Here is a 13696-nt window from a genome sequence, read left to right as displayed (position 1 = left end):
TGTGTCTGGATTTTGAAGACAGATGTTAACAAATTTACATAATACTCTTGAGAAAGGGAGAGTGTTCTTGCACTCGGGTCCTGCTTGTGGGCTTCCCCCAGGCACCTGGTTGGCCACTGTGAGAACAGGATGCTGGACTAGATGGGCCACTGGCCTGATCCAGCAGGCTCTTCTTATGTTCTTAAGTCTCTAGGGGAAACTAAATGTTCATTGAAATTCATGGTAGACTTTCTGTTCTAATAGGCTTGGTATTTCCTTCATTATCAAATATGTATAAGGCTTCTATAATGTTATCTTGCATTCTTTTTTAAAATTTCAGAGGTGGAGAGAAAGGGATACCCCCTCTTGGAAGGGGAAAAATCTTCAGGAACAGCAAACACTTTCCTCTTCTCATTCAGATAGACAGCAAAATATGACCTTGTCTGCTTAAAACTGAGCTCATGTTTACAGGCCTTGCTCTGATGTCAAGGCCCTACAATTTTACTTAAATATATAAGCAGTTGTAAAACCCTTGTCTCCTAGTGTGAATTAGTGCCATAATAAAGAATCTCAGGTTAATGCTTTGTATTAAGATAACATTTGAATGGTTTTTAAAAAGCTAATAGACCTAAGTCCATAGGCCACTTCCTGTAGAGAAGCCAAATTAATTTCAGTGGATTTATTTCGGTTAAAGTGCCCTGTGGAATGACAGCCAGAATACTTGATTTTAAGTTGATGTTGCAAACCCAAAAATGCTATAGTTAAATCACCTTCCACTGAAATCCTGAGGATTTGCTTCCAAGTATTGTGCAAGGGAAGGATAGGCAGTTGGCAGCCTGTGACCCCAATCCAGCCCTTGAAGGCTTCTCACCTGGCTGCCAGAAAAGCTCTCAGTCCTAAGAGATTGCCTTATTAAATACTTCAGCCACTTTCTACTGCACAAAGATGAGGCACAGGCTCATCCATCCATCAGGCTGTTTAACCCCTGCTCTCTCCAGTGTAGCAGCCATATGGGCCTCAAGTTCTCGTATGTGTATCTATCACTGACTCCATTGCAGAACCCAAGGCAGAGGAAGAGGAAACGAGCAGCTGGAATCACTAAAATCAAAAAAATCTGAAAGAGCTTCTGTTGATATTCCTGCTGAGGAAGAGGAGGCTCTTGACTGTTCCTCTGCACATGTAGGAAAGAGTCGGTAGGTGGACCCAATGTTCTTGGCCTTTAGGCTCAATCAGATATACCTCCCAATTAAACGTTACCAGGCAGGAACATATGATGCTCATTTCATTAAATTAGCTGGGTCTGACAGGAAATAGTACCCATGACACTACCCTTGACAAAGCGGTTTCCCATCATAAGGCTGGTTTTGCAGTGGCTTCATGTTAGGTTCCAAGCATTGTTAATAGCTCCACCTGTTTCAGGTCACCCTAAGAGTCGGAAACGACTCGCACTATAAGTGCGGGATCACCTTTACCTTTTACATTTACTGATTTTTCAAAAGGTTTCAAAAGATTTTTCAAAAGAGTTTCAAATATTGAGAACATTGAGAAACTAAGGCATGATGTTTAACGTAAGAAAAATTCTAACATTCTGAAATGTCATTTCATTCTTTTGAATCACGGAAAAATCTCGGTGCCTTACAGCCAGAGCTTGTGCCCACAAAATGAAAATGTATTGTGGCCTGCCAGGTGTTTTGCAATCCTAGACAGGCAACAAAACCATGAAGTTTACTGAATCTCTGGTGGGTTGCCACACATGGCTACTAAGGGTGTTTTGGCTTGGTAGATTACAAACTGCAGGCCTATTCTCTAATTTGGATGTAACTTGAGAAGAGTGCCAGACCACAACTCGGAACTTCCCAACCAAAGTTGGGAAGTTGGGTTCCCCTCCCCTTCCCCCAAATCAAACAAAAGTTAGAAAAATATTTAGGCATAATGGTAGCAGCACTGTTGAGGTCCTTCTAAAGCTGTCATATAGAGCTTTTCAAAATCTTGGCAGGGAGGAAATTGCACTAAAAATAACCCATCAAAGTAGAACACTATCAGCCTCAGCACACTAAATAACCAGACAATTGATCCATCTGAAGCCTCCTGGTTTTATGTACCTATGTGTGTGCCATCCGTGCACAACACAATATTAGCTGAGAGTGGGACAAAGAAGGGCAATTGGTACCTCTGCCCTGTATATGTAATTTTTCCCAACATAGAAAATCAATAATAATAATAATAATAATAATAAAATTTTATTTGTTAGTCGCCTATCTGTCCGAATTAACGGACACTCTAGGCGACTTACAGCAACATGATAAAATACAATAACAATCCAGAACACAATTACCCATTAAAACTAACATCAGAACATCAAGTAGTACATCAAAAGCTAAGCTACCCCAAAATTCCCATAGGCCTGCCTGAATAGCCAGGTCTTAAGAGCTCGGCGAAAACCCATCAGGGAGGAGGCATGTCGAAGATCATAAGGGAGAGAATTCCAGAGGGTGGGGGCCATAACCGAGAACGCCCTCTCCCTGGTCCGCACCAGCCTAGCTGTTTTGACCGGTGGGACCGAGAGGAGGTCCTGTGTGGCTGATCTTGTAAGGCAGCCTAATTGGTGATACTGGAGGCGGTCCTTCAGATAAACTGGGCCGAAACCATATAGGGTTTTAAAGGTCAATACCAACACCTTGAATTCGGCCCGGTAAACCACTGGTAACCAGTGTAGATCTACCAACACTGGGGTGATATGATCTCGGTGACGGCTATGTTTAATCAAGCGTGCCGCCGCATTCTGTACCAGTTGCAATTTCCAGACCGTTTTCAAGGGGAACCCCACCCATATATCAAGTCATATACATATATATACGTTGAGGTCTTTGGCTGCAAATGGGCAAACTATCCCAATAAGGCAAAACTGTCCTGGGACCATTTGAAATACTTACTTGTTATATTCAGGGTAAGCATAATGTTTTCATCTGTTGCTTAAGAAGAGTCTGCAAACTATTGCACAGGGACATCTGTTAAGACGGTACTTGGCACTTCTATATGCATTTATTACAGTAGTCATTCATCCACAATCCTCCACTATTATTTTTTTCTCTTTATTAGTGAATGGGTGGGATTATTATGTTATTGTGTTATCTCTTTTTCAGCATTTCATTCTGTTGTGCTTGGACTGTTGTAATAATACTATAGAATTCTGTAAATAAGCTCAATAATGTTAGTTTATTATATAATTTGGTTATGAACTGTGGATGTTTGTAATGTTATCAATAAAATCTAGTTTCTACCTACATTTGTCAACATATTAAAATTAATTTGTACTCTGTGAAGGTGTATCTCCGTGTTTTATGTTTTGGTACTTAACTCCAATTCTATTCTTCAAGCAATCAGGTTCTGGTTAAGATGCACACACACACACAAAGTGCCATCTAGGAGGGGACAGCACCAGTGCCTTCCCCCTAGGCTCTCCTGATTCGCTTACTGTTACTTTGCTTATTGACAACTACTCTCATTCGCTTGTGGATCAATACCCATATAGTAATAAGGAAAAACCCCTCCAATTGAATAGGGGCTAGATCCCACCACTAAAAGTTCCTTCCCCCTGCTGTCACACACACACACGTGTTAAGTAACCAAATTTCCTCTCGGCCACTTCATTTCCTTGCCATGAGAGGCAGTGTGGTGTAGTGGTTAAGGTGCTGGACTACAACCTGGGAGACCAGGGTTCAAATCCCCACACAGCCATGAAGCTCACTGAGTGACCTTGGGCCAGTCACTGCCTCTCAGCCTCATGAAAACCCAACAGTCGCCATAAGTCGGAATCGACTTGAAGGCAGTACATTTACATTTCCTTGCCGTGCAAGTTCTTCAGATTTAGGAGTCCCCCCCTCCCCACTGCATCCAAATACTTTCCTTAATACCTGGATCTGTCCCTTACACATAATGGATGGGAGTAATGGGATTCTAGAAGCTACATAGGGTTATTCAATGTCTAGACTAGTCAGAATTTTAAACTATTCCTCTTGTGCTGTTTGTCTACTTCATATAGCCCTATTTGTGCCTAATTCTTTAACAAACACTTTCACTTGGACTGGCTGGGTTGTGGAGAAGTCACTAAATAAGCCTTCCCATTCGCTTCATGTTACTAAAGAAGAGGAATTGGGATCATGAAAGGCACCTAGCGGTGACTAAAAAGGACAGGCAGATTACCCATTCTGTTTCAAACTCTGAGCTCCCCTTCCGGAAGATAGGTAGGTAGGAATCCTCAGGAGAGCACAAACAGCAACTGATTTGGTCAAAACGGGCTGATGGCAGCATTTCCATGTGTGGGATTCTCTTGTGAGTCAACAAGGATCCCAAACTGATGTCCTCACATTTCTACTCCACCCTTCCAATGGGAGCACAGAGAGTTTAACAATACAAAACATCACAATCACAGACAATATTAAAATACTGTTAAAATGTCATATCAAAGCCAAGCATAAACCCAGAATAAAACAGCAACAATAAAATCCGGTGATCCCAAGTTCAAGTATTATTTTATTTTATTTTATTTCATTAAACTTATAGACCACCCCATAGCCGAAGCTCTCTGGGCGGTTAACAAGAACAAAACAACATAAAAACACAATAGCATATAACACATTAAAACGCAATTAAAATACAGAATATTAAATTAAAACAATTCCAATACATACATACAAACATGATTAAGATGGTTAAAATGATTAAAATGCCTGGGCGAAAAGGAAAGTTTTAACCTGGCACCGAAAAGATAGTAACGTTGGCGCCAGGCGTATCTGCTCTGGGAGGTTGTTCCACAATTCGGGGGCCACCACTGAAAAGGCCCTTTTCCGTGTTGTCGCCCTCCGAGCTTCCCTATAAGTAGGGACTCGGAGGAGGGTCTTCGATGATGAGCGTAGTGTATGGGCAGGTTCATATCGGGAGAGGCGTTCCAACAGGTATTGTGGTCCTGTGCCGTGTAAGGCTTTGTAGGTTAAAACCAGCACTTTGAACCGGGCCTGGAAACATATAGGCAGCCAATGCAGGCGGGCCAGAACCGGTGTAATGTGGTCGGACCGTCTAGTCCCCGTTAACAATCTGGCCGCTGCATTCTGCACAAGCTGCAGTTTCCGGACCGTCTTCAAAGGCAGCCCCACATAGAGCGCATTGCAGTAATCTAATTTTGAGGTTACCAGCGCATGAACTACGGAGGCGAGGTTCTCTCTGTCCAGATAGGGGCGTAGCTGGGCCACCAACTGGAGTTGGTAAAAAGCACCCCGTGCCATTATGAGAGAGGAGGAGAAATTCTCTTCATCCGTTCCCTTTATGTTAAAAATATCTGTTGACCTCTCTTAGTAATTTTTTTAAAAGAATAAAAATCCTTAAGGGCTTAAGCCTTTCCTTATATACGAACATTTTATCAGTAACTGTAAGAAAAGAATTACCAAAACCAAATGCATTGCTTTTGGAAACCCATGGCAATCAGTGTTTTGCTTTCATTTCTTCAATAAAACCCAATATATGAGTTTAATTTTAGGTATAAATGTGGAAAGTGCATAGATTTTAATATTTTTATTCAGTGTTTTTAGCCTGCTTTGTGGGGGAGTGGCTATTAATTGCTATGCTTTTTAGAAAAACAAAGAGTGAATGGATAAACTTAGAATGTTAGATTTGCTGTCAGAAATGGCAGTACTATAACCCCAAATCACCTACTAACTTCTGACACTATCCAAGTTTTGGCACCTTTTCAGAATATCCTGGCAAATATTTCAGACATCCGCAATGCAGTGCCAAGTAACTGTTTTGTCTATAGATGTGGAACAAAGATTAGGAAACTGGTGACCGGCTGCATATTAAAATGTTCCTTGCGAAGCATAAAACTGCACACTTTCTGTTCCAACAGCCTGTCAGAAGTAGGGATGAACAGAACACCACAGCCCAAGAAATGTTGTTAGTTGTATTCAAACTTTTTTGTGTCCTTTTAAATTCTTCACGTTTCTCCAAAACAGAAACATCCAGTCTTGCTCTGAAATTTCAAAATTCAGTGATAACTCTGGACAGAATAAGTGTAGTTCTTACCCAGGTTATAAACCTGTGTCACATCACACTGCAGATGGAGGCTCAATTGATTGAATGATCACTTATAACAACCAATCAATCAAACAATCAAACAAACAAACCCTTCAGAATAGAAAACTAGCATGTCAGGGTGAAGTTTAGGCTGAACCATTTCCCCTGATACGCTGACTTTCTGTGTGCTGGGAATCTGGGATTTATTTATTTGTTAGGATAAACCCTGACCTGCAGTCTAAAATGGTATAGCCTACACACTGGTTTACTACTTCAGTAAGAATTAGGCCTATATGACTCCATAATAAAGAGGTATCTACTTTCCTTGTGATATTTATTTCCCTCCCCACTCCAAGCTTCAGTGATGAAACCCCAATGATCATGGCAGTTATTAACTCCTTGAAGTAGGTCTTTTGCAGCCTCCATGAAACATGACCTGTTCAGAAGCTTTTAATTTATACTCTTCTAAATGCTCGGTCATGGTGGATAGCTAATTCACCTCCCTGTTATAAAATAGTGAAGCTGTTATTTTAATGGAAAAACAAATATAGATTCACTATAAGGCTTGTTAATAATTTTTGCATGTAATAATTTTTTAAGCAATGCTTGAAGCAAGGACATCATGAAAATGGTTTTCCTCTTGCCCCATGGTAATCCACAGAAGGAAATCTCAGCAAGGCTTCCTTTCACAAAACACGTTTTTCACTGGAGTCAGGAAATGGTTCCCTCATGTGGTCAAAAATGTTTTAGGGTGAAACTCAATGTTCCAGACATGTGACTGCTGCCAGAATGGCAATCCCCTGTTGAGTTGCCCCCTCCCTGACATGTAGTATGTCATTCCCCATATATTAATAATAATAAATAAATTTTATTTTTCAGCCGCCTATCTGTCCGGGTTAGGGACACTCTAGGCGACGAACAACAAGAATAAAAACAATACATATACATCAACATAATCAAATTTTAAGCTAAAGAAACCATCCGTTAATTCAATTATAACATAAATTAATCTGTCCCAATCTTGTAGGCCTGCCTGAACAGCCAGGTCTTCAAGGCTCGGCAATAGCTGGACAGGGAGGGAGCATGTCTGAGATCAAAAGGGAGGGAGTTCCAGAGGGTGGGGGCCACAACAGAGAATGCCCTCTCTCTGGTCCGTACCAGCCTAGCTGTTCTCACCGGTGGGACCGAGAGAAGGTCTTGCGAGGCTGATCTCGTCAGGCGGCACAATCGGTGATTCTGGAGGCGTTTCTTCAGATATACTGGACCGAAACCGTATAGGGTTTTAAAGGTCAACACCAACACCTTGAATTGGGCCCGGTAGACAACTGGTAGCCTGTGAAGGTCTAATAACACTGGGGTGATATGTTCCCAGCGACGGCTATGCGTAAATATATTGATGTCCTCAGGGCAACTGCAGCAGAAAGAGAGATGAGATGATGCCATGCAAGGAGAAAAATGTATTAGGAGAAGGAACTCAGCACAGGTTGCCATGTTTGTTTGTTTTTTATAGAAGTATTTATATACTGCCCTCCCACAAAACATCAGGGCAGTCTACAGTAGCATAAAAGTGTTTAAAAGCAACATAAAACAATCATTAAAATGACTGACTACTCAAAAAATATTTTAAACAGCTGCATAGGCTGGCTAGCACAAAATGTTTTAAAACAGCTCTGTTTCTTTTCATGCTTAGCTCTGTTCTTATAGGGCATGATTTCTTTACTTCCTTTATAACCTCATCCAGCCTACCACCGAGTCCAGGCACTGGTCTAGGGCCTGCACGGTGTCTCCTGATTCAGATGTTACATAAAATAGAGCTGCGACGCATACACCTCAACCTAAATCTCCCGATGACCACTACCAACAGCTTCATATAGATGTTAAGCAGCATTGGGGACAAGATGGGACCCTACAGCACCCCACAGCACAACTGCCAGGGGGCTGAAAGACAATCACACAATGCTATTCAGAGAAAATGACACTGGGGATAGGATTGGAACCACTGTAAAACAGTGCCTCCAATACCCATCTCACCAAGTCAGCCCAGAAGGATACCGTGGTCAATGGTATCAAAAGCCACCAAGAGATCAAGTAAGAATAACATTGTTGCACTCCTACTGTACTCCTGATCAAGGTCATTCATCCGGGCAACTAAGTCCCATAACCAGGCCTGAACCCAGACTGAAATGGGTCAAGATAATCTATTTCATCCAGAGCTCGGAAAAGTTACTTTTTTAAACTACAACTCCCATCAGCCCCAGCCAGCATGGCCACTGGATTGGGCTGATGGGAGTTGTAGTTCAAAAAAGTAACTTTTCCAAGCTCTGATTTCATCCAAGAGTACTTGCAATTGTTGCTCCACAAGCCTCTCGATCACCTTCCCTAAAAAGGGGTATTTTCAACAAGGCTGTAGTTATTATAAACCAATGCATCCAGGGTAGAATTTTTCAGGAGTAGTTGGATCACCACTTCTTTCAGGGTGGCTGGGGCCATTCCCGCCTGCAAGGATGCATTGCCTCACCCTGGATCTACTCGGTCATACCCCCTCAGCAAACTTTAATACGCCAAGAGAAGCAAGGGTCAGGAAGACAAGTCGCTGGCCACATTGTCGCAAGCAGCTTGTCCATGTCATCAGGCTGCATCAGCTGAAACTGATTCTAAGAAGCTGTAGCAGATGTTACTCTGGACACCTCCCTGGAGATTACAGTGAAAGTGGATGTGATGTCAAGATTGCTATGCCGGTGAGCAATTTAACCCTCAAAGTGTCTTGCAAACTATTTATAAGTGCTTTAAACAGGAACACAAGTAAATGACAAGTTCTCCCTGCCCCCAAAGAACTTAAATATACAAATTATGAGAAGTATAGCTCTTAGGAAGAAAAAATAGGTAGGTTGCCATTTGCCCATGGTGCAATGATTCAGCAAAAATAAAGAATATAAACCGAAGGGCATGAACCAACCAAAGCCTCTTTTAGTTGAATAGCCAAGAGTTAAGTATATAAGCATATGCTAAAACACCTATTTAAATAATTTGGGTTTCATTGTGCTATTCTTAGGCTGAACCATGTCTTCACTCATGCCTTCACTCATACTCTTTGAAGGCCAATGTATACCCAATGCAGGATATTATAAATTTATAATGAAACGTCTTCAAATAACTTTTCTAGCTTTGACTCTGATATCCAAAAACAAAACACACACATATTGAATAATTAAGGGGAACATGTGTATATAAGTTGTGCCCTGTAAAAATATATATATACAGGTGATAAAAGTAAAGGATCAGAACACCAGTCACAAATTTTTAGAAGATCACAATTTTTTATATAAACAACTTGTTCCCTTTACAGCTGTTGTGATTTGTGTTTGTTTTATAGTGAGGTAGCCAAACTGATGTACAAAATGTTTCTGAAGAAATAGCCTTCAGTATTGAAAGCTGATAATTAAGCAATAATGGAGAAAGAAAATGATTCCTATGTACATATAGTCAGCTGTATTGAATATATATTCTAGCACAGTGGTTTCCAACCTTTATGATTACGGCATCCCCTTTGTAAGCTCAAAAAAGTTTTGTGACCATGTGCATGGCAAATCACATCTCCAAATATCCCTTTCCATAAAAAGCTCCTTGCAGACAGAGAGGTATTGCTTTCTTTTCTTAATGCAAAGGTCCATCAAATTGGTATCCCCCTCCCCCCACCCACAGTCTAAAGATATACAATCCTGTCTCCCAACATCAATAGTTACAGTGTTGGACTAATATCCAGGTTCAAATCCCCACCCAGCCATGAAGCCCACTGGATGACCTTGGACCAGACACAGTCTTTCAGCCTAACCTATGTCACAGGGTCTGTGTAAGGATAAAATGGAAAGGGGGGGGGGAGAACCATGTACATCACCTTGAGCAACTTAGAATCATAGAATAGTAGAGTTGGAAGGGGCCTATAAGGCCATCAAGTCCAACCCCCTGCTCAATGCAGGAATCCAACTTGGATAAATGCAATAACAATTAAATAAATAAATACATTTCAGCTGCAGTATGTGGACCCCAGCCTCAGCCAACCTGCTGAGCTTTTTAAAAATCATAATAATACTCAAGAAGCAGAAATGTAATGTATTTTTTTCGTAAGTCACTTGAGTTCGTTTTTGGAAAAAAGTGACTAATAAATATTATTATTATTATTATTATTATTATTATTATTATTATGTAATAGTGGTGGGGATGCTAGATTGTGAAGACAAAAGCATGGATAATTGAGGAGGGGTGTCAGTGCTTTCACCTCTGTAGCTATCTTCCCTCTTTATGACTTCCTAGCGCTTTTGATTTTCAGTCTTGCCTTTTCCTGAGTCATCCTAAATTTGCTGAGGCTCCTTCTTTAGTCTTTCTTATGTTTTCTACTGTGATTTTGTTCTTATGTTCAATTCTGAAGTGGCAGAAATGGAGTGAACTCCTTCAGGTGGTGTGTGGCAAAATCACATCTCCAAATGTCCCTTTCCATTAAAAGCTCCCTGCAGACAGAAACCCAGAATCATGAATTTCGTTAGAAACTCCGATGTGCTAATATTCTATCTGCAGGGACGTGTTGCTTTCTTTTTTTAATGCAAGGGTCCAAACAAATTGGTATCCCCCTTCCCACACACACACACACAGTTTGAAGATGTACAGTCCTGTCTCCCAACACCAGTGAGTGACAGTGTTGAGCTGCTGAGCTTTTAAAAAAAAAAAATCAAGGAGCAACAATGTGGTGGTGATGGGGATGATAGATTGTTCGCTGCAGACAACAGGGTGTATGGATTAAGTTGGGTGGTTAGTGCTTTTAGGCCTCGGAATGATCATCAGAGCTGACGACTCGGTTAGCATGCATTTGGGGAATGAGAATGGAGCAGAAGACAGATCAGTGCACACATACACACAAGCACACCTGCCCCTCCTGCAAGTATCTGCCGGTGTGCATGCATTCGGGCTTGTGGGAGGGGGGAAGCCCTCAACTGCCACAGCATCTTGGAGTGAGAGATTGGGGGGGGGTAGAATGTGGGTGGAAGAAAGGGAGGATGCTGGCACACACACTTAGCCTCAGAGATGGGGGGCGAACATGTCCTGAGCTTCCTCACTGCTCCTTTGCTCCGTCTGGGCAGCTTGCAAATAAGAATAAATTTTAAAAGGACGTGGCCGCGAAGCAGGAGCCAAGAAAGACAGACAGGCCTGGAAGGAAGGAAGAAAGCAGCTTTTCTTTGCAGCTTTGCTTCTTTTTGCTTCACGAAAAGCCCTCTCCTCTCATTTTGAGTAACGGCGTCATCAGCAGTGGCAGTGCGAGGAGATGGGAGTCGGTGATAGTAATCTCCTCTTCTCCCTGCTAGCTCAGTCTACTTCGGCATCTGTCACATGTTTTATAGGCAGATGCCTGCCCTCAGGGAGCCTGAAAGAACCTCTGGTGTTTCAGCAAATGTCCTCGCCTCTCGTTTGTAGCAAGGGTGAGGTGTTGTCTGCAGTGGCAGTGAGGAGCAGACAGCATTCAGGGAGGGAAGACTTTAAAAAAAAATCATTTCTTTACTGTTCGAGCCCCCCCCCCCAAGATTACTTTGCAGGTCCCAGGTTGGGAACCACTGGTCTAGCGTGTATAACTGAATATTTGTCTGTCCTATCATATTCAATAAGCAGGCCCACAGCCTCATCTGATGGAAATCAATATAGGTGTGTGGCACTGGACTTTTATATTATGATTATTACGTTTCTCAGTCATATACTTTTTATTATTCATTCATTAAAATGTTGAGGAATTGTCTGAAACTGACTTTGCATGCTTAGACCTGATAAAGTTGATACAAGATTCTTAACTTCTTAAGTCAGGGATTGCTTGTATCAACATTTCATTTGAGTAATGAACCAAAAAAATGGAACAAGAAGATGAAGCTGGTACAGATGGCAAGGTGCTTTCACTTTCTGTTGGCAAAGAGGTGAGGCATCCCCTGTTCTAGCATTGTAGAGATCTAGCAGGCTTGATGGGTAAAAATGGATCTTCCATGTTACAGGGTCAGACTGGAATTATATGTTATGCTCAACACAGAGCTAACACTCAAAATGGCAGCCTTGTATCAAGTTCTCTGCCTTGAATGCCATAATGTTGCTTATTTATTTATTATTACATTTATATTCCACCTTTCCTCCAAGGAGCTAAAGAGGCATACACAGTTCTCCTCCCTCTCCATTTTATCCTCACAACAATCATGAGAATTAGGTTAGGAGGCTCACTTACCCATCTGGTTTCCTTGCATTCCTTCTCCAGTGGCATATAAAATGGGGTTGGGAAACAATACAATGGCATTATGCCACAGGTAAATCTGCCTCTAGAGAGGGAAGAATCTGCCCCTACTGTTTGTGAGAAATGAGAAGATAGATACCTCATGTCCTTTTTGCAGGTTTCCCATGGGCATCTGGTTGGCTGCTGTGAGAACAGGATGCTGGACAAGATCAAGATGGGCCTCTGGTCTGTTCCAGCAGCACTCTGATGTTCTTGCCTGAGTACACTCATTTCTTCATGTTGACCCTGTTGGAAAACTAATCTCTCTTTGAAACGTTGGGAAATAAGGGCTGTTAACCCAATTGCCTTCCAGTATGTCTTCAGTCCACCTCTTTGCTGAAAAAGAGGGCAAACGATGCCAGTCAAACCCCATCCTTTTCTACTGTAAAACCTGGTGGGATCAGCTTGAGTGTTGTTGTTTTTAAAATGCTTCAAAGAGATCCGCCCATTGCCCCTCCAGATGTGTCCAATGGAAATGCTTTGCTTGTAGGCGGCTAGTGTGCTCACAGCCTACATAGGAAGAATGGAGAGGCAGAGAGGCAATGAAGAAACAGGGAGACAGTGCAGGCACAACAGTCCTTCCTCAGGTGAAGAACCCTTCCCTCCCTGGGTAACCTCTGTTCTGAGAATGCGGAGCATGGAAGGCACAGATTGGACCATCCCAGTTACAACTACAAAGACTCCCCGTGCCATACGCACAAGCAATATTTCGTTGTGGGGACTCACTTCTATCTCCTGCTGTAGTATTACAGGCCATGTGTGTCTCCTTCTTGACTACCCATTATTTCATCTATTCCTAGAGCTCAAGGCTAAGATGGTGGGTGTCGGAGGGAACTCCCAATTTTATAACAAAAGTGGTGCTGATGGAGGGAATGGTTATATTTTCTCCATGCGTCTTTTTCTGATGAAAATCACTACCCACTACCCTTCCTGGGCTGCTAGTGGTTCCACTGGCAAAAGAGAAGGGTGTACCCCTATTTTGCCTGTCTTTTTTCCAACAACAGTAGTTTGGAGGACCATTTCAGTCACTGGAGGAAACAGCACGAGGGGAAAAGATTACTCTCCCCTTTGCCAAGTGCCATTCGCCTAATCACATTAGTAGCTCCTCACAGTTGCTTTGATGTAAAGAAAAAAGACAACAGCACAGCTGATCATGGAAGTTCTGCGTCATCTAAGTTGAAAGGGATGCTTTGTAGATCCTTGTAGTGGGTGATTCGATCATTAGTAACATAGACAGTGGGGTGTGTGATGGGCGTGTAGACCGCAAGGTGTTTTGCCTGCCTGGTGTGAAGGTTGCGGATATCGCCCGTCGTTTAGATAGTTTGGTAGACAGTGCTGGGAAGGAGTCAGTGGTCG

The sequence above is a fragment of the Rhineura floridana genome, chromosome 8, assembly GCF_030035675.1.
Source record: "Rhineura floridana isolate rRhiFlo1 chromosome 8, rRhiFlo1.hap2, whole genome shotgun sequence".
NCBI classification, from domain to species: domain Eukaryota; kingdom Metazoa; phylum Chordata; class Lepidosauria; order Squamata; family Rhineuridae; genus Rhineura; species Rhineura floridana.
This window is presented reverse-complemented; position numbering follows the sequence as displayed.